This window comes from Falco punctatus (genome assembly GCF_963210335.1).
Source record: "Falco punctatus genome assembly, chromosome: 8".
Lineage (NCBI taxonomy): Eukaryota > Metazoa > Chordata > Aves > Falconiformes > Falconidae > Falco > Falco punctatus.
In genome coordinates this window covers 49566879-49589154 of record NC_137588.1, presented here as the reverse complement: position 1 = coordinate 49589154, position 22276 = coordinate 49566879, and the positions used below count along the sequence as shown (strand labels likewise).

General features: G+C 39.6%; 1 protein-coding gene across 16 annotated transcripts in view; it reads left to right on the top strand.

Annotated features, from left to right (window-relative positions):
• Positions 1-22276, top strand: part of TENM2 (teneurin transmembrane protein 2) — a 1028597-nt gene that overhangs the window by 301785 nt on the left and 704536 nt on the right. Inside the window, exon 1 of one of the 16 annotated variants that reach the window (XM_080399936.1) lies at positions 19861-20899. The exons of 14 other annotated variants lie outside the window; for them this stretch is intronic. The gene's annotated coding sequence lies outside the window, so the exon portion shown is untranslated. Of the gene's footprint in view, positions 1-19860; positions 21210-22276 lie in introns of those variants that run through there. One more of the 16 variants, XM_080399950.1, reaches the window with a different exon arrangement.

The window sequence follows — 22276 nt, the reverse complement described above, 5'->3', positions numbered from 1 at the left end:
AGAGATGAAAAGGAAAACAACAGAAGTAAGCGGTCTGTGGTTTTTGGCTGTTCTGCCTATTGGTGGTTACGTGTAAAGAATTATCTAAGAAATAATATTTTCAGCAAATGACACAACTAATTGAATTATACAAGGATAAAGTGCTCAGTTTCATCAAGGGTTGAACTCCATGCCCACTGAATGGAATTGCCAGACTGTCATGGGCTTTAGATCAAAGCTCAAATAAAACAGTTTGATTAGTGCTGTTTGACCAGTATAACAGCAAGTCCATGTGAACTTAGTCTCATGCTGTGTTTATAGAATATTCAAACTGATTATAACATGATGACCAACATGCTGTATGCCTTCAGACTAATAAACACAGTGTATGCCAGTTTTAATTAACGAAAACACCCTCTTGTACTTATTTCAAATATTGGTGGATGTTTGGATCTCCTTTTTTAGTTCACAGGATACTGATTTTTATCACTTTGCAAACTGATGTTCTCCATGATAACCTGACCAGGGAAATTGTAAATGTGATGCAATGGGAAGCTTCTTGGCATAAATGTCGCTGCTCAGGACATGGACAATTCCCAGCAATTCAGTCTCCTGGAAGAACTAGGAGAAAATTCCGCAGGTTATATCCAGATAGTATACTGGCCACACATCTGTAACCGAAACCCGTATGGGGGAAAAAAATACCCAAACAACTGATAATGTTTATAAAAAGATTGCAGTGATAGAAGACTAAACTTTATCAGTGTGCTCCAGACCAGCTAGTCACTTCTCTGGCAACGCTGCCATAAAGTGGTTTAACGTGTTTCTCTCTCTGAGAATCATCCCTGTAATAAACCACCATACCATTTTGTGCATTTGTGCTCACTTAGCGGAGTTGTTTCTCCACATAGAGAGGAGGGATATCTCACCTCACTTTCAGAACAACTGCACTCCAGCTGGCAAACACTGCTGTAGCTGAACAATTCTGACAAGTATTTATAATAAGCTATTGCAGCTGCTCCAACTCATTCTTTGCTTTTGTATATCAGATTTTGCATTTAGCATTTTCTTTTATGATTTCATCTGTTACACTAGCTAGATTCCTCACAGATTCACTCCAAATAGCAACAACAAATTATACCACCATTAAGGGAATTGTATTATGTTTCTACTAATAATGGAATATTTTTCCACAATTTAGGCCACATAAAGGGGAATAAACAGATACTCTGCTATTCCTTGGTGGCCTTGTTTCTTCTCTATAGGAGGCAGCAAGTCTTTCATTTCAGCACGCTGTCCTCAAAGTTCGTGCCATTTGGAGGCTAAGCTGTGGATGACAAACTGCAAAGCTGACAGGAAAACATGCGAGGTTGATACATAAAACAAGCTACGCTGCTCGTGCTGTGACTGTCATCACTGCTTTCAGGAAAATAAATAATACTGCCTCGGTCTGTGCAACCCTCCTTTAGAGTTTCTTCAGCTTACATGGGGAATACTGCAAATTTATTTTGGATAAATTTGGAGTCTAAGAACTGCAGTTTTCTAAAACAAATCCAGAAAAAAAAAATCCAAACAAATTCATAAAAGAAAAAAGCCTGTATAACTTGTTCCCAAGTTGAGCAAAGCTAACAGAAAAGTGATGGTCCCTTTCATGAACTGTGAAAAATGCTGTAGATATTTCTCTGGCTTAACAACCAAATGAAAACATTCTCTATTCACCACTTGCTCTGCAAATTTTGCTGCAAGCACCAACAGCTTTACACCAAGAAGACCCAAAGGAATTTCCCATCAAAGCAGAAGCCTGCACCACATGAGCAGGTGAAAATGTGATGGAGAAAGGTGTGATGTCTCTGTGTTTGCTATAAGCTTAACCCATGCCAGCCTTCATCTAATATACAATATTTTGCTTTAATCCCAGACGCCGCTGGATTTAGTAGTTGAACATTATTCTTGTAAGAAAGTTACTATTTGGCATTCATGTACATAATGATATGCTAATATATACTTTAAAAAAAATGAGAATTCATCTTGTCTGTTAACATGCTGCAAAACGTACATGTAATAGAAAGGGCTATTTAAAACATCTTTATTTCATTATCTCATTTATTATGTTGTAGGTTAGCAACTAATTAGTATAGATATTTGAAGTTGCACATCGAGAGAAACTAAATTACTGTGCTATAATATAATTAATCATAGAAAACTTTTGTTCAGCAGCTAATCTTCTATTAGCTACTTCTTTGCTTCTTGTTGATACTCCAAACTTTGATTAAGATTTTTGGTGCTTTATTTAACATCATAGATTATTTGATATGAAGTGTCTACCTCCTCTGGAATAACATTCCCAGAAAGATTTGGAATGAAAATCCTCCTGGCACTAGACTGCAACAAGAAATAGCATATATAAACCACCAAGCGTCAGTGTATGCCAGCAGTCCATCGGTGAACACCTTGGGGTATCGGGCATTCTTCTCATTTATGCCCTTCCCCCTAGTTACTCTCCTGCGCTTTCAGATGTTCGGACTATCAAGTATACAGCCACAGCTGAAAGTGGTGGAAGAAAGTAGAAATCCAAACCAAGACCGAGATTCTTGCTAGACCCTTTAGAAACCTACAGCAGAGAGACTGCAAGGGCAGAGCTCGGGGGCGTTTTCTGGGTCTCCGTGAACAATCCTCATGTACATGAGAGTGTGGGATAGGCTCTGCACACTGTATCTGATTTAATGATTTAAACACTTCATTTTCCTTTACTCCTACAGTTAGTGCGCTGTTCAGCACTATCTCCTGTCCTTTCATTTACCTGGACAAATTATCTCTGAGAAGCAGAAATATCTGATAAGATTTCAGAAGAGAAAATAAATTATCCTGTAATAAATTTCACCAGAATTATCCTGTTGTTATGATTTTCTCAGGTGAAAAAGTGACAGGATACACAGGTCTATGTTATTTCACCAGCATAATGTATCCTTGAAAAAAAATAAAGCCCCTTTCAAGAAGCACTTGCACACACTTTAGTGTGTGCCTGTATTCTGGCTCAGATCATTTCAGCAGTCTTGCTTTTGATAACAGGAATGCAGGAAGCTCTAAGAAACTTCGCATTTACAGGCACTGCTTTCTAGAATCTTCCTCACTGCAGCCCCTCTATCGCAAAGTGATCATGTCGTTTCCTTCTCATTACGGTTACAGGTTGTGTCGGTCAGTGTTCGCTTTACACAGTCTCTGACATGACTAGAGATTTATCCCACATCTGTACCCAGGTCTGTATTTCTGAAATGGTTTTAAGGAAGATCCGCTCATAAATTCCTTTGGAACTATGTGTCAAAGATACTCAGTGAGCTATAGACCGTCCTGGTGTGGAAGATGGGACAATACCTTTCATTAGGCAAACTAGCATCGTTAGCTTTTGGTGGTTCAGGATCTGAAAAAGACTTGAATGCTCACGTGCTTGTCAACTTCTTCAAATGTTTGCTGGTCTAAGTGAAAATACTATTTCAGAAACAGGCCTTACCTTGCCTACTTTCATCGCCATTATAATTATAAAGAGGTATCAAATTATGAAACTAAATACGTAAATGCTTGACCTGTATTTTTTTTTAATAGGATTTTATCTAGTCAAATGGTTACCAATTGCAATACTTGACGTATGAATAAAATATCTGAGCAATCCTTTAGAAACGGCAGCTAAACAGGATGACAAGCTATTGCCCCGTCATTTAGGAAATGCTGTTTAGTCCATTTACTAAATGTTAGGGTAGTTAAAAAGTGAATTGGTTTTACTGGCATATGGCATTACTCAGGATACACCAACAGACAATAATTAGTTTTAAAATAGTACCTTTTGTTGGGGTAACATAGTGGTAAACATTTTAAAATTCCTAGGTTTTCTTTTATTTCACTCTGTGTGTGTGTGTGTGAGTCTTTCTGTGTAATTTGACACAAATGTCACCTATATTCACACGCTAACTGTGCATTTATGTCAGACAGTTATTTGCAGTTCAGGCTTTAGTGGCCATTTATATAGTTTTACTTATCATGTCAGCCAGCTTTGACACTATCATATGACTCCAATTTGCTTTAAATAGTGAATAGCAAATAGGCAAGGACTTAAGCAAAGCAAATGCTGTTTTAAGAATAACAAACCATAAACTTACACAGGAGCACTAATGTATGTATAGCAAATGCTTTAACCAAATCCACTTTATGGGGTGTTTGCAAATAGGAGGGAAAAAAAGGTATAAGACAGATTGTCTGCTAAAATAGTATTTACAGCTCAAATAATTATATTAATACCATTGAATGTGGAATTTTGTTACAGGAGATAAAAAATATTTAGAAAGCATAAGCAGTTTTCCTTATTTTATTTGGTAAGTGGATAATATGTTTTCTGGTATGTCTGAAGGGGTTTTTTTCCCCCAGATACCATTATACTGGGATTAATTACAGTAAGAAGTAGGAAATGTTATACGGATTACAATTGTGTACTGGTGAACAGCTTCAGGTATCTTTCAGGATTTTATTTTGAAAATTTTAAAAAATTTGATAATAAGGAAAAGCTGTTAAAACTCAACACCCAAAACATTTGTAAAAGCAGTATGATATACATTGTCTAAATGCAAGACTTTCCCTTCTATATATTCTGATAGATTTTTAATTACATTTTGTTCTTATCCAAAATTAAGGTTTGATTTTACAAGTTTCTGATGGTGTTCTTTAGGCACCAGTTTTATATATGTACATATAAAATGAAATGCAGAAACATAGAACACTAAGCTCTATTGGGCTATAATACTTTATGGTTAGTGCTGTGTGGTATTTATATAGTAATTTACTACTATTCTTATTTTCTTAATGATGCTTGAAAACAAAAAGCTGCATCATTGTATGAAATACAAAACAAATGTACATTTTACAGATTCAGGAGTCAGAATCAGGAAAGTGTGAGCTCTGAATTGTGGTTACACGGTATTACACTGCTTGATTTCTTTGTGTTTGATTTGCATGGAGATCATCTGTAAATTGCTATGAGTCAACACATTAATGGACTTTTTCTTATTAAAATTCCCAGTGATCCCACCAAACCATCTCTAGTGAGAGCAATGATGCAAACATTAACACATAGAAGAGTGCCAGTACTTGGTGCAAGTCTCTGGAAAAAACATTTTTTTGGACGTTGCAGTGACAGCACCTGGGACTTTTCTGTTCCAGCTCTCTCTGCTGGTACAGCGAAGCTGCTCTGATAATGATGTGGGAAACAGTAAACAAAAAATGCATTTTATGCTTTCCCTTTAAGAAAATAAGAAGCCTGTTCTCCTCCTTAGGCCTTGATCTCACCATGAAATTAAAAATGTGCAAGTCATAATTCTACTTAAAGACATTTTTACTGACATCATTCATGGACGACTACCATGAATAATCATGCACAGGTATTATTACTGTGTATGGTCTCTTATAAATAAATCAATAGTAGTACATTAATTACAGACTTCCAGCAGGAGTAGGGTTTCACAGAATCACAGGCCTTAAGGCCAAAGGGGATCATTAGATTGTGTAACCTGACCTTCTCTATAGCATATCGTGTAATTTCATCCATTTACTCTGCACTGAGTCCAATAACTTGTGTTTGACTAAAACGTCTCTTCTGTATTTGCCTTTATATTGAGTTTCTTAGCCAAAAATCCATTACCATTTTTGTCAGGTCTACCATCACCTAAAAGAACTTTTGAGGATTTCTTATAGTATATTAGAAACCTGTCGCTGGGAAGGTGGTGCTAAGTTCCTTTAAACGGCAGCGATTATCCTAGAGTCTATGGTTTTGCATGATCAGTAGTGTTTGTGTTGGGCTTTGGGATTCTTTTGAGTGAAATATGCATCAAAAATACAGTACTGCCTGCCCTATTTTCTTATTTATTGGGGTTTTTTGATAGGAAGTTTTAACAGTTTTTTAAGAAACTGGTTACGTTAATAAAAACTCAATGTTTCTGCCATTTTTGAAAGAAATATATGCTTAAAAGGCATTCTACCACCATCCAGATTGTTCCTTTCAATCTCTTCTTATCCTATATAATTCATAACAACGTCTGACGTGTTCCTGCTGGCACTGTAGCGCGGATGATTAGAGAAAGATTTTTAAACAGGAAAGTGAGGTTTGGGAAAAACATCTATTTGAACAGTGCGGCTGTTGCTCCCAAGGTGGACATTGCCAGCATTCTTCAGCCTCCCAGATGTAAAGGGGCATGCCGAAAGAACGGGATTGTATTTAAACCATCCATCAACTCTAGGCTGTTTGGGATTTGTGTTCCCAGAATCTATTGTCTCTTTGTAGGCAATTATTTTTTTAATAGCTATTGCAAGACATAGCTTCACTTTACAGCAAGGATTATTCTTTGGTTTGTTCAAGGGAATTTTTAGGCTAAACACAAATTATTTTGGATCATTAATATATAAAACTACTTTAAAGCATTTCTGTAAATTTGATTCCTGTAACATGTTCCTTAAGGTATTCCTTACCTTCCTTGTAAAAAAAACCCAAAAAACCCAACGACACAAAACAAACAAACAAACAAAAAACCAACCACCACCCCCCCCCAAAAAAAAAAACAAAACCCAAAGGAATTTAAAAAATCCCTCACAACAACAAAAAAATAATCAGCAAAGAGCAGATACTCCTCCTGTAGGTCTCCTTGTAAGTGAAGAGAGGAGGCTTTATCTTGCAGGATATCTTAGTGCTTTAAGAGGACGCCCTGTAAAGGGGATGAAAACTTAAAAATACAGCTGAATCATTTACATTAGGAGCCTGATTCTCTTCCTCAAAGTATAGCTTATGTTCCTATAGATACTGAAGTTCAAGCCTGATGGTGTGACTGCCGGTGTGGAGGCTGTTTCTGAATCCACTCTGATCGTACCCGCGCCCGCTTGTATGAGAGACACTGAAAGGACCACATCAAGTCCTTGAATTACTTTTGCTAAATTTTTTATGCCTTGCTTCAACAGTCAGATGATATTTTCAACAGCAATATGGAAAACAACGGTAACTTCACACACAAGCTGTGGAGAGCTTTATCTTCACGGGTTAGCATACAAGTTTTAAGAATCTTGTAAAATTAATTGGAGGGGAACGAATGGTTCCTGAACACTTCTCATGCCTACCATTGCTTCTAAGATTTTATTGTGTTACTTATTTAAAGGTGATCATACCTTTTTGGCAAACCTAGTGCTTTCAGGTATTTTTAATAAATTCACAGTACAAAGTATCTGAAGTACAGAGATTTTATAATGAGCAGCAAAAATGAGAGATATTTTAGTAGGCTGTGTAACTACCACTTGACGATTACTTTTAATTGGTGAAATAACAAATTGCTGGTTTATCTCTTTAAGCTTTTGGCCTAGTAACTGCACTGTTTTTCATGAAACATCTCCTTTGGATGTAGCTAGAGGCTTTGTCAGTGGTTTTGTTCACAAACTTATAAATTGCTCTCTGGTATTACTTCATAGCATCACAGAATCATCGAATAGTTGGGGTTGGAAGGGACCTTTGAATGTCATCCATTCCAACCCTCCTGCAATGAGCAGGGGCATCTTCAACTAGTCAGACTAGTTAGTAGGTAATATGCTTTTCTGTGTACTTATGAGTGTCTAGTAGCATGCTGCTGATTTTTTACACCTTTTTTTTTGACTTTTCAAACAAACTAATTTTTTTCAACCAACTCCTAAGCACCACTTCACACGGAAACACTTGCATTGTTATGAATTACAGAGTAGTGTTAGTCCTGCCTGTTCCCTCTCCTCCTCCTCCCCCTCTCCTCCTCCTCCCTCCCCAGTCTTTGCCATGTACAAACAAACGATTCTATTAAAAAAAAAAAAAAGAAAAAAAAAAAAAAAAGAAAGAAAAAGAATGTCTGGACCATATCTCAATGTATTAATACTACTTGTTATGTATTATCATCTTACCACACAGTGATGCCGTTTCCATACAGATTTCTTTCTTGATGTGATACGCCCCATCCAGGATGCAGGGTTTAACATTTATTCTCTTCTACTATATAACTGAAGAGCATATAAATATATATATACAATCTGGTATCCCTGAAGGCAGTGGTGTCCAACAATCTGAGAAATTCAACCAATTGATATTCCTTAGCTTTTTTTAAATGTATCACAGTGAAGTCAGAGAAATACTGAGTTACTTTTTCAAATTATTTTTCACCCCTCAGACTGTTCCAATATTTAAACAGAATTCTGTATATTTTCTAGTTTTAAATGAGACCATTGTTATTCATAACTATTTAATATGAAAAACTGTCCTCTTGAATTGGTTCTAATATAAAAAGGTGTACATGTACACTGATCTCTTTTCTTTGGCCAAAACAGAAATTATCTTATAAATCATATCCAATTGTTATGGTTCTCGACTTTGAAAAAGTTAGCCTGTATAGAAAACTAGGCTTCATACAACTGCCTCTATACAGATTTTCCTGACAGGGAAACCGTAGCTGACGCAGTCAGAAAAGGTTTTGATAGACCCAAGAAGAATGGATTTTTATCTGCAAAAGAGGACTAGAAACCTATAAAAAAATAATCCTTGAAGACATTATTTTAGTCAGGCAAAAGATTTTTCTCTCTTTCTTTATGCAGTCAATCTATACGTGTGCTGTAAAAGTTCTGTGCAGAGAGGGAGTATAAACAAAATTCAGGTGTCCTACCACTAAAGCACTGGCATCTGGTTTGTAGTCAAGTGTTGCAGACCAATTTAATTTCAATTATTTATTTATTTATTTATTTACCAGTCCTTTGAGAGTGCCCTAGGATTTCCTTGTAGAAGGGCTTATTCTGAGGGAAGTAATGCGTTCATTTGTAATCCATGTAGACATTAGTCTGCTAATTCTCTCTCATTAGAGGGGAAATATTAGTATGAGACTAAAGGCAGAGCCAAAAAACTGATGAAACCACGTCATCAACTCTTTCACTTAGAAAGAATAAAAAGAACAGAAAGAATATATACCTAGATATTTTGTTAATATTTATTAAGGACTCAAGCTACCTTTTAAATTTTTACCAAAGTAACGACTGAGTACACATTTCTGGTTTAATGACTGTAAGAGTGACTGTTAAACATTTTTTTAGCTACTCCTTTTTTTGTGGATTTTTAAAAATAGAAATAGGTTTGCTGTTTTGTCAGCGTCCATCACTTCTGATTGGTTATTCCTTGCATGGCCAGATTCAGCCCTTGGGTAAGCGATATGGATTCTTCCAAATGAGGAGATTGCTCACTGATTTGTAGCTGCTGTGAGCTACACTGACCTGTTTCCAGCTGCATGTGATGTTTTAGCAGGAGATTAAAAATCTTATTGGACAGGAATACAGACAGACTGAATCATAAGAAAAATTCTATTACCAGATAAATGTTTTTAGTAATGAGAGAGCAGAATACAGTCATGCTGGATGCTTAATCTGAGTGCCAGCCACTCTCAGATCACAATACATTTATATCGTTTTCCATTTCCAAACAATGAGCAATCAGACATTAGCTAATTAAAATGCCTTCAGTGGTGAAAGAAAATATAAAAATACATGAAATTATCAACTAAAAAAAACCAAGTGACTAATTTGTCGGCTTCACCATCACTTTACAAGTAGCAGGAGCCAAGTTATCCCTACACTGCATATCAATCAATTTTACTTTTTACAGCTGATAAGATATTCTCTAATTAAATTATGTTTTAATTGCCTTTGACTTTTAATGCAAGGAAAATGGCAATATGCCCTCCATTAAAATACTCCCTACTCATTTCTGTATACTGTGGTTGTCATTATGCAGTTAGCTGTTGTTCCACAGTGGGACTGAGACTCCACATTTTCTCCTTAAACAAGGACCCTAAAATAAATGTGAGGTTATTTTACATATCCTAGTATAATTCTTCTAATCGTTGGCAATATTGAGTAATGCCCACTTATACTCAGTTGTCATTCTCAGAGTTATTCAAATAGCATCTTCAGAAACATTTGATTCCATGTGTGACTGCGTTTACAATTAGAATGCTGGTCCTGGAAAACACAACCTCCCTATTTTTCACACTGAGTTACTTACTAATTATCTTTCAAAACATTTGTTTTTTATAAGACTTTCATGAAGCCCGGAGACAGAAGTTGTATTCCTGCTTTATTACATTAGAATTATAGTTACTTATAGTACAAAAACGTGCATCAGTAAGAATGTGCCTGAATGGGGACTGTAGATCCACTTCAGCCTCTCAGCACTGCTGTGGTTGTGCACACGATGGCAAGCATGCAAGGGCTGTACCAATTAATAGACCAGATCCACGATGTAAAATTTAAAGAGGACTCTTTCCAAGTATCTCTTCGGCATCTGTAAAGCAAAGGGTTGGAAAGAAGCAGGTAATTTCCTGACAGTTCCTATTCAGTTCAGAAAATACAAGGAGCGCTTTGGGGGCTGGTACTTTGGATGATTCAGACCGTACTTCATCTTAATTCAGCTCAGAATTAAAGAAAGGCAAGCAAGCTATAAACAGACACTGCTGCGAGATATGAAAGCAAACCCAGAAAAAAAAAAAAAAAGAAAAATTAAAAAAAACAACAACAACAACAAAAAAAAAAGAGACAGCTTCTTTCTCTGGGCTTTGAGATAACCAGACTGGAAGAAAAACTGAAGTACAGCCATACTGCACTTAGCTTACTGTCTGACCCCAAATTTAAATTCTACACCAGCTGCAAAGAAAACATCACCTCAAGGTTTCACATGAAGGCTTCTGTCCCACTGTCACACAATTACTCGACATTTAGCATTCACTCATTGCCGCATGGACCCAATACTATGTCCCTTCCACCTGGTTTACAAATAAAGGCAGAAGCGCCGCAGCTGTATTTTCCAGCCACTCCTTCAATGAACAGAAGGGATATAGCCAATGCTGGGATACTTGATGTGAGCAGTGGACATTTTAGTCCCCACAAGAGTTCTTAATCTCCCTAGGATCCACAGGAAGAAAATTATTTGATATGAGAACCTTTGATTTTACAAGTTGTATTTAACATTTCAAGGCTCATTTGAATCGGCTCGGCTCGCTGCGCTGCTAAAGCATACAGGACAACTCACCCTGCAGAGAGGAAAACCCACAGATGTGTTTTGAAGCCTAAAGGTATACTGCAAAACATCGTGGAAAAAATGAGCTGCCAAAGAAGATAATGCCCAAAATTTTGCTGGTGCCATTCATTTCAGAAGTCATCTGACAGCACAGGCCTGGTGCATCACAGAACCAGGGGGCAGGTGGATCAGGAGCAAAACCCAGTACTGAGACTTCCATGATGCACTGGGCAACTGCTGAAGACAGAAATTCTGTTGTGACCTGCAAACACCTGTAGAGCATAAGTCAAGGAAATTTTGTATTGATGCAAAGACTAGTATATCATCAAATTATACCATGATCCCTTTTCCCTGATGTAAGACATTAAGATGCTAGAAAATGTGAGTTTTCTGTAGAGATACGCAGGCAGTAATGCCTACCTCCTGTGCCTTGGCAATGCACTAATGGCTATTGCAAAACACTTACTGCAAGTGTTCAGCCAGGTTTCTGCCCACAGCAGAAATAAATGAATAAATATGCTTTTACCCAGTTGTGCTACACATGTTAACACATTGTTTCATAACCTCAGTATAAAATACAAAAAAACCCAACCAAAACTTTTCAAGGGTTATGTATTTTGTGGTACACTGAAGATGGAATCCTAAACAGGAGGTTTTATGCCTTTAGAAAAAAAAAAAAAAAAAAACAAAACAAAACCAACCCTGTGTCTTTGTACTACTCAAAGTGCTTGCCTTCTAAGTATAGCACTATAAAAAGTGCTTTCTGCAGATCTGTCTTTTTAACGAAGGATATATGCTGATAATATTGAACTGATCCTGAGGCTTTACTTAGGTGACATTCTCAGTGACCCAGTGGGACAGATTTGGCCGGGGGGGCATTTCTGCTAACCGGCCTGGAGGATTAAGCTTGCATTTCATTTCAAAGACCAGCACCGTTTTGAGAAGACACTTTTATTTCTATTGGTGGCATTGAAGTTATTGCAAAGAAAAGGCATGATATAATGTGCAAATTCTCTTCTCGCGTTTTTTCTTGGAGAGGCCACGTGGGTCAGTGGTCAAAGCATTAAAAAGTCAGAAAATTCAGTGGGAAAAAGATGTATTTTTAGAGGAAATCAAACTGCCTGATGCATAAGCTTACTTCTGTAGAAAGAAGGATTCTTTACCAGTAGGGTGGTACCTCCCCCAGGATGCATAGGAGGATAGTGATACATTGCCTAGTTACTGTAGGGGAAGGGCTGGTCTAGGCTCTCAAAAGTCAGTAAAATTGTCTGTGCTAATTCAAATCGATTGTGGGCCATGTCCTAGATTTATAATAATTACATTTAAAGTATTGTGATTAAGAACAAGCCCTAGTTCTTTCAGTACATATAAATACAGTGGGAAGTAACTCATACCTTACAAGGTCTTTCACAAATGCTTTTAATGTGCATGGTTTTAATTTTTTTTTCTTTTTAATACTAGGCAATACTCTATATCCAGAGGAAGAGGTTGCAATCTACAGGAAGCTGTTAGGTCAAATTTTAAAATTATATAAACCCTAGTATAATTAGGCTGACAAGAAAGATGTAAGTGGTAAGGTAATGAAACTTGCATTTACTGGGTATTCAGAGAATATGCAAAAATCATTTAAATTTACATACTGAGGGGGAGAAAATGTGGTTTAGCAGAGGCAATTAACATGAGAAAGTAAGACAGATGCTGTGCAAATAATTCATAATGAATAATTTCTTTGCTCGATTTTGTGTTTGCAAGTTTTCCAAACAAACTAGTTTTTCTGATGTATATGTTCAAACTGTTTGCTGAATAATATCTATGCATAATTTTTTGTCTGTAATTCATTCATAAGCAGAGCTTTTTGAATATTCAAGCTTTTTTTTGAATGGGTATGTAGGTCATACAATACATTTCTCTTTTCCAATTGGAGAAACATAACTTACAGGTTCTGCTATGAATAATCACAATATTTAACAATATTTGCTTCATTATTTTACCAAACATTTCTGCTAGTAAACTCATTTGTTAAAATAATCATGGAAAAAGAGATCCAAACAAAAGCAAATAAATTAGTCTGGCATCCCGTCTTTTGTTTCTCGTTTGAGAAAAATAATTTGTGCTGTCTGTAATTCTGTTTGTCTTCAATTAAAATATAAGAGGAAGTTGAAAATACAAAATCATAGTCTTAACAATACTCAGGTTTCCTATGGCTGAGCACTCTTAAATGCAGAGTTCCTTGCCCAAATGGGTGTGCTCTGATTTCCTTCGTATGTTCCTGTAGGCTGGTTTTCTGCCAGCTCTGCAGATCCATGAAATGACAAACCAGCGTTTGGTGACCAGGGTTTGCTCCTTGAGCTCGCAGTCGGAGTGATGGGTGTGACGGGCAGCTCACGCCTCCGTTTATGTCACGGCTGAATCTCCGTCCAGTCTGAGGCCGAACATGGCATTGGCTTCTGCTGTAGAGCATAAAGGAGAGACTTTTGTGTAGGAAGATAATGAAGATAAATATACTATTTGTTGGCGGTGAGGGTGATTAATTGCAAGAGGCAAACTTAATTATGCCAGTAGTAACAATTGGTGTCATGGACAGACACCAAGTTTTTTATGGCCCGTTGTTAGAAATGCGTTGAAGTTTGAATACAAATGCATTAATGAATTAGTACAAATTGTGTCTTCTTACATAACAGGCATATATTCTTAATTAAATTTAGGGTCATTTTTATTTGGAACGCTGGGAAAGTCAGTTTTTACTCTTCTGAAAGTGAAGCAAGTCATCAGACCTGAGAGACTGCAGCATTCTTATGATAAATTGTGTATGATGAACTCAATGATGAGTGAATTCCATTTGCAGAATCTTATTAGCACTATAAAAAATGTATTTGATTTTATATATTTATTTTCATTTTTTACATGTTTTTATATTTAATACATTTATATTTCAGAGGGTTTATTCCTGTTTACTATTTCAATAATGGTAATTAAAAAAAAAAAGTAATCTTGGTATTAGTAAGCTAAGCTTCACATTCCTAAGGAAAGTAGAAGAAATTTAAGTTTGGTTTCTGAGGTACCTTTCTATCCCACTTATAGACTGGCACTGAGGATCCGACAGTCTCAGCTTGCACTTTTTTTTACTGAGATCAGAAATTAGCCTGGTAGTAGCTTATGACATAAAAAGTACAAAGAAACCCCAACACCTTCCTAACACTAATAGGACAGGAGAATGCAGCGAACATATACATACAGTTTCACAATTTTCAATTCTACAAACACGTATCAGTGTGAAAGTTCTGCCATTCTCGTATTTTACACTGAATAATGTGAGAATACTGAGACAATTATTTCAAATAGCTGATGTATACCTACCCATATGGCTTTGGAAGAGAATGGAAATAACATAGTAACTTGCTTAGTAAGTCCTGGTGTAGTAGTATGTTAACCAGCAATTACAATTTACAAGTTCCCTTGGGTACAAAGAAATGATGTCTTTAATGAGCACGGCAAACTAAACTATTGTCTGAAAATACAGAAAAGTAACAATGAAGTGATATTAAAGCTAGAAGGAAGTTGTACTTCACTGATTTGGCAGATCTTATGTAGCAAATAGGACTTCATGTTTTAAAATAAGAAAAATAAAGTAAGAAAACAACAGAAAAGAAAACATCTGTTAAACAAATCTGGTTGAGTATCTGTTCCCATTGTTCCTTGGGTTACTTGCTTTCTCTTACCTTTTCCAGCACTTCAAATTTCAACTTCATAAAACATCTAGCCATAGTAAACAATACAACTATTATGTTTGACATCTTCCTTCCTTTTTACCTACAGTTCAGAAGAACATGTTTTGGAACCTAGGTGTTTCGTTAGTGATTGCTGTAATACATTATTTTTGTAATCTTAAACCAGCCATTGCAGTTTATACATCCCTGTAAATAGAATTCCTGCTTTAACTTCCCTTTCTTCTATGGCCGCCTTCATCTCTTCTTGCACTGCAGGAGTTCTTACTGGTAGGAGTGATAAATGAACATGTTTCTTTGCATTATACATATTTACAGCAAATAAACTGTGTATACCATATCACTTTATAAATCTATTGCCCAGTGTGGTTATAGCAAATGCATTAAATATTGGGTTTCTCATGGAGTGCTTACTGCAGTTTAACACAACAGATAATGAAAGGAGATCAGGCATGAAAACGTCCTCTTTATCTTGCACCTTTCGTCACACAAAGTAGCTGATAACAGGGAAGTTCATCATCCTTCTTTCATACAATATTCAGGAAATCAGGCACTTAAACCATGACCTTCACAGAGAAAGGATTGTGTCATCTTGTTTAGTCAGTAGCAAAAATGGGGCCCTGATCCTGAATGGACTTGTTGGATTTTCTCAGAAGATAAATAAAGCAAGTGAATACTTTTGTGTGCTTGTATGGAATTTCTTTTCAAGTAAAATATTTTGCATTAAAAGAAAAGAGGGTAGAATAAGGCACAGAGTATAAAAATTTATCATGTAAGATGGAGCTAAATTAAGGTTAAGCAAATCAAAAAGAAAACTGTTTAATAGCTTAAAATAACCGTCAGTTACATACCTCTATGATTTCATTATTTTGTTTAAAAAAAACTATGCAATAACACAAAATTTATGCTGTTGGAAAAAAAATTACAATCCTTAGAGTTTTATGTTAGTTTATTATTATTTATTATTTCTTATTGTCTTGGTAATTCTCGCATACTAAGGAAATGAAAAAAAAAAAAAAGTATTGTTCTATTATATCTTCTAATGCAAGTGAGCCTATGAAAGTTAAAAGATTCACTGATTTATCACAGTATTTTTAGGTACCAAATTCAGCTTTTTCCCGGTCTAATTCCAGAGTGGTCTTATTTAAAAGGAACAAATGCTGTTAGTGAAGTTTGCAATGGCATTTATGTAGGGACAAAAGTATATCACTTAGGTGGCAAACTGTCACAAATTGCATACCCTGTTTTATATATGGTACATTTTGTACTTTTTCTTTTTTCTTGTTCTTGTAATTCTTTCCCCAATCATTCTTTGCTTTCTTACATGCACTTTCCGACACATGATTTGTCTGCATCCTTCTACATAGTTACTGCTGAAGCAGACTGCTAACTTAATGTTGCTTTTGAGTCAGACGTTAAATCTTGTACTGACTGAATTAATTTCAGTATTATGCAAAATAGCTACTGTGTCCTTTACGGGCTGCTGGTTTCTTTTTCTCTTCTCCTTCTCTGTGTATTGCACCAGATACATTATTCTACCACTTCTTGTGGCTAAAACAAATTAACTGACCTTTCACCTAGACTAGTGTCTACGTTCTGGAACTGTCTGTGTTGTCATTTACCTAAACTTAGTCTCATTTGCTTTTGTGGAAAGTATGTATCCATGATGTACCTCAAAAAGATACTTCTGATATCAGAAATAAATGCTGATTTTATCCTTAGTTCACTTCGTCAGTGACCTCATTGTTACTAACCAGGATGCTCCCTGACCTCCAATGTTTTTTATCACATTCACCTTGTAGTATTTTCTCCCAGAACAAAAATGCAATGGCATTTTTACATACAGACAACTATGTAAAGCGCATACTTTCTCTTCAATGTAATGGCTACAACCTCTCAGTAATTACTGCAGGAAGACAAGTGAAACTGTTCATCCTCTGTGGTGTCAGAGTCATTAAAATGGCTAAGAGAATTAACATTGTAATAGCTTGCAATTACACTCAATAGCAGTCAGTAGCTTGCAAAACCAAACACAATTATGCCTATCAGCTGGTGTGACCTCTTCTGTAATGCCAGCCCGTGAACTTCACCCAAGTAACCACCCCACCAATCCCACAACTTAGAGATGCAACATATCTTTCAGAAAGATTTACAGTTCTATTTAAAGACTCCAAGCAACACAGAATTCACATTCCATAGGTAAAATGTTCAAGTCATTAATTAGCTGCAGTATTAAAATTTCACCTTCATTGTACAGTGCATTTACATAGCATCACCTTCCCGAAACTGTCTTTAATTATGCCTCTTTTGATCAAACTATAGCAATGTGTGTGGTGGAGCAGCTACATACTAATAGAGGAATAATGATATATAGGGACACATTGAAAAATCAGCAGTTCCAGGATAGCAAATTAAAACACGTGCTTAAAAGGCAAAAGGACAAGCATCCAGCATTTACCTCCAGAAAACTACAAATCTGTTTTGTTGTCTCTTTCTTCCTTTCCTTTCAAATCACACTGAAGGTCAATTTTTCAAAGAAAATTGAGAAAGGGAACCACGGCCCTTCTGAAAGTGGGCAAGATGTTCTCGTGTCAGCAGGTTCTGTAAGTGACAAGGTGATTCTGAGAGAGACTCCAAAGATATTGGGCACTGAAGCTAATAAAGCATGTGGGTTCTAGGCTGTGTATCACAGGCCTACCTTTAAAGCATCTCAGGCATGGAGCAGTAACTAATACAGCCAACGGGAAACAGGACGGTGATACGTCTGCAACCCCATTCCACAGGCACTTTACTAAAATCTGAAGAAATACGCTTACATTCACCTGCGATTCACTGCTTGGAACTTGTTCTTGAAGGTAGATGCTTACATTCTTTCCTCCAATGAACTAAACAGAGCTAAAAGATTTAAAATGTGCTAGAGCAGGAGTAGCCTGTGGTCACCACTTACTTACTAATCCAGTAGTTAAAGAGTTCTAACCTAAGAAATGAGCTATTCAGTTTGTTATCCACAGCCTCGTGCATATTCAGTCTCATGTCTCCCATTCCCGGGAGAATACCCTCACCACCAGATTAAAGGGATGGGAAGAAACCTCTCTTCCATCGAAGCTGTATCACCACATCTAAAAGAATCCAAGATCAATTTAAATAGAGAACAAAAGGAAGAGAGAGCATGGTTTCCTGTCTTCTATTAGGACTCTCCCTTTAGGGAGAAGACAAGGCTGTCCTTCGAAAACATACATTATTTGTCTCTCAGATATTCTAATTTTCATATAGTTACCTTTAATCCTAAGTGTGGACACACAGCCAGTATTCCCACGCTGGTCTTACTAATAATGCCTAGACATGTAGCTTCTGTTTAATTTTGCTTTGATACTCTGTCTGCTACCCATCCACTCACAGCTGTCATCTTTACTACCCCGTAACAGTGGGAGCGTATATTCAGTTATTCACCAAGACAAACAAATGCTGTTTACTGCAAACTGCCTTCCAGAAAACAGTCTCCCAACCTGAAATGCAACCCACGTTCTTTTTCACTAGATACCTGACCTTGATTTCAACAGTTCTGTTGAACAAATGAGGCCACCTTAGCAAGGCATCTAGATTGGTCTATGCCATTAACCCGTATCCATCATAACTGACAATCAGCAAATCTTTGGCGTGTGGCATTTAATCAGGCATTTGTTTGTTCTCTCTCAAATCACTGGTATACTAAGTAGCTTTGTAATATTCTGTATATCGCTACTAGAAATATCCCAGCGAGATGAAGATTTACAGATATCTTTATAGATTGTATGGGCTAAATGTATTTTGGTTTTTGCTAATTTCTGTTTAATCATCACAAGCATCAAGTCATGTGCTTTATGGACTGCTATTACAGACATTCCATTACATTTTTCATTGAAACTTAGGTTGCATCAAAATGTAGTTTGACACGATTTGTTTCCCATCTGACTGTTAATTCCCAGTCTTTCTTTCTGATAGGGACAACTCATTACTTAACTGCAACAATCTTTTTAATACATCTCTAACATTCATTTTTGCAATCTAGTTTATTTTCAAGCAGAGAGATTATTTCCAGTAAAATTACTATCACAGTATCTCTGTACAGAATTCTCTCTGCAGAATCAAGACATCACCGTGCATATTACATTAGAATTTATACCACAGCATTTGAAACAAGGACACATCTTGAAATCTGTGAAATGTCACAGAAAAAGATGAGGCCAGGGAGAAGTTGTGGCCATGTGGATCTTCTTCACCCCTGTGAATAGATGCAGTCCTCAAGCTACAGCATTGCATGTAATTTACCAAGCTCTACTAGCATGCCCAGCTCTCCCCTCTTCTCAATTAACCTTGAAAAGCTGAGAGATACTTCCCTGCTGATTTCTGGATTGCCCCTTAAAACTCCTGCTCTTTGTTGACAGTTACAAAACTACAGTTGCAGTTGGAAAATTAACTCTGCTGTAGTTTCTCTCTAATCAGACATTTGCAGTACGCTTTGCCCAGTTACAGGTAATTCAAAGTGTTCCAGTTTACTTCATTTTTCCACACAGATTTTCTATTTTATGGAATACTGACATGGAGATTGTTATGTTTTAGCAGCACTGTTAGACCTGCTGCTGTGCACTACCCATGTCCAAGGCCCATTTTTGCCGCTGTTTCTCTATATCCTGGTTAATTGTAAGGCGCTGCTTTCCTCCCGGCCTCGCCAAGAATCTGTAGAAAGTTTTATAGGTATGCCTAGCAGTTCGCCCTTCTCTCCTTTCCCAATCTACTTTGCCGTAGTGCTCCCTTCCTTGCTGCCATTGGTACCTGCACGGATGTCTGGCAAAGTGGGAGAGGCAATTTAAGGTTAAATAACAGTCGACATTTAATTACACTTTACAGAAAAGCCAAGTATTCTGCAGAGTATTTGGAAGTAACACGACACAGAACGTGATGCCTGCGGCTCACCCGTGCCCGTTCACTGACCAGGGGAGGCTGGGGGCCGCCGCCTGCCCTCCCAAGTGCCCATCACCCTCCGCAAGCGCCTCTAACTTGTAACTGAAGATAGAAGCGATTTTCTAACAGTTTGCTGGGGGTTTCCCACCGCCGCCCCGTGACGAGCTCGGCCGCCCGCGGCTGCCTTTCCCCGCGCCGCCGGCCGCCCCCCGGGCCCGGCCTGCCGCAGCGGCGGCCCGCAGGCCCAGCGGCGCCCGGGGGTGCGGGGCACAGAGGAGGGGGGGCAGCCGCACCCGCTGTTCCCTCCGCGCCGCCGCCTCCACGGCTGCGGCTGGGCCCGCGCCCCCCCTCCGCTGTCCGTCCGTCCGTCCCCCCCCGATCCTTGTCCCCCGGCCGGGGCGACGGGACGGGCGCCGTGACGCCGGCTTCGCCCGCCCCGCTGGCAGCGCCGTGAGCCCGGCTGCCCCGGAGGGAGCCCGGCGGCCCCCCCTCGCTCGCACCTCTGCGGCAGCGCTCGGCCGAGGCAGCGCGGGCGTTCCGCCGAGGGACGGGGCGGCGCGGGGCCGCTCGCTATGCGCAGTAGCGGCCAGGGAGGCCGGGGCACCCCCGCGGCGTGACACCGGGGTCTGCCGCCCGCGCCCCGTCGCCGTCCCCCGCGCCGCCCCGCCGCCCCGCGGCCGCCCCTCTCCGCGCCGCCGCCCGGCCCCATCCAGCGCGCGGGGGCCCTGCACGCGCGCGGCCGGGTGCCGAGCGCGGGGATTGGCTGGCGGGCCCGGCCGCGGCGCGTGCAGCCGGGGGCCGCCGGGGCTGCAGCCAGAGCGCGGCTGGCGCGGGCGCTGCTGCCGGGGCCGCGCTGCCTCCGCCGCCGCCTCTCGCGCCGCGCCCGCCGGCCGCGGGAGGGAGGGAGGGGCGGGGGGAGGGAGCTGAGGCGGCGGCGCCCCCGCTGCGCTCCGCCGCGCTGCGCCGCGCTCCGGGGGAGGGCCGGGCCGGGCGGGGAAGGGAAGGGAAGGGAGAGGCGAGCGGCGCGAAGGCAGGGGCCGGGCCGGGCAGGGAGGAAGGAAGGGGTGTCCCTCGGCAGTGGAGGAATCCGCGCCGCCGCCAAGTTACCGCCCGGAGACGGCGCGAGGCGCTCGGGCTGCTCAACCTGCCGCCGCTGCTGGTAAATGCGCTTCGCTCCTTACTCGCCTGCACGCGCGGGCTCCGTGCTGCTCGGCAGCGGCGCCCGCAGCTGCAGCGTGTCCGCCTCGGTCGCTGCCTTCCCCGCCGCCCCCCCCCCCGCGCGGTCATTGCCATAGCGGAGTTGACAACTTCTGGCGCGCGGGCGGCGGTGCGCGGGGGCTCCCGCGGCTGCTCGCGCGGCGCTCGCGGGGGTCAGGAGTTGCAGGAGTTGCAGGGAGAGGGTCCGCCGTGCCTCTGCCAGAAGTGCTGCTGCTGCGGCGCTGCCCGCTAATTGTCATCCTGCATTGCTGGTATTTCTTTTATTTTCGTGGTGTTTCAGTGTTGCCTTTGCTCTTTAAACTGTTTTTTGTTGCTGTTGTTGTTCCCCCTTTTCTTTTTCCCCTTCCTGAGGGATTGAGGTACCGTTGTTTTTATTTTTTATTTATTTTTTTCATTTTTTTTCAACAGTGTGGAAAGGGATCGCTGATTCAGAAACTATTGTCCACAGTGCGTCTTGGTTAGGAGCAGGCAGAAATAAGGCAGGCATTTGTATTCCGAAAGGGAATTAAAAAAAAAAAAAAATGCCGCTTTGCATCATTGTTGCAAATTTGCAGGGAGCAGTAAGGGACAACAATATTACGTTGTTTGCAAAGATAATAAACATAGGTTTGGTGTTTCACGTATAGCCCTGCGATTGAGCTGTTTGGAAATTGCACTTGATCCGTTCCTAGCTGTGGAGGAAGGGGCTGCTGGCACGGACTGCGTGCACTGCTCAGACAATGTACCGGCGCAGGCGAACGCCAGACCAAGTCCCTGTTAGACCTTACGTGGAGTGGCAGTTTGACAAGATACTGCTCAGCTTCTTGCCTACACCCAAACTGAAATTTAAATCAGGTGGCTTAATGGATGCGGATTGAGCTCTTAACTCTTTATCTCTGAACCAGACTCCTTTTTCAACACTTCTTGTTAGGATGCTTGTAAATGCTGGCGTAAACCTTTACCTCTAGCAATTTCAGATGATTTAATATCATTGATGTCTTAATATGTGCTTTTCCTGGTTTGTTTTTTTTTTTTTTTTCCTTATGTGTCTAACTGTTCCGTCCTTTTAACAGGCTCAAAATGTAATGGCAAGTATTGTCTCTGTGTGTATCTGTGTACATAAATATTTATACATATATAATGTTTGGCTTGTACTTGTTTAAATTTACCAAACCTTGTATTACATGGAGAAAACAGGTATTATAACAGAACTGAAATGCAGGAACACAGAATTAAAGGGCATTTTGTTTATAATATTCAGTTGTATAGTTAAAAGGTTATGTAAGAGCAAAGAAATTCAAAATGCATATGTTCTGAAGAAGTGAAGCCTAGAGGTAGC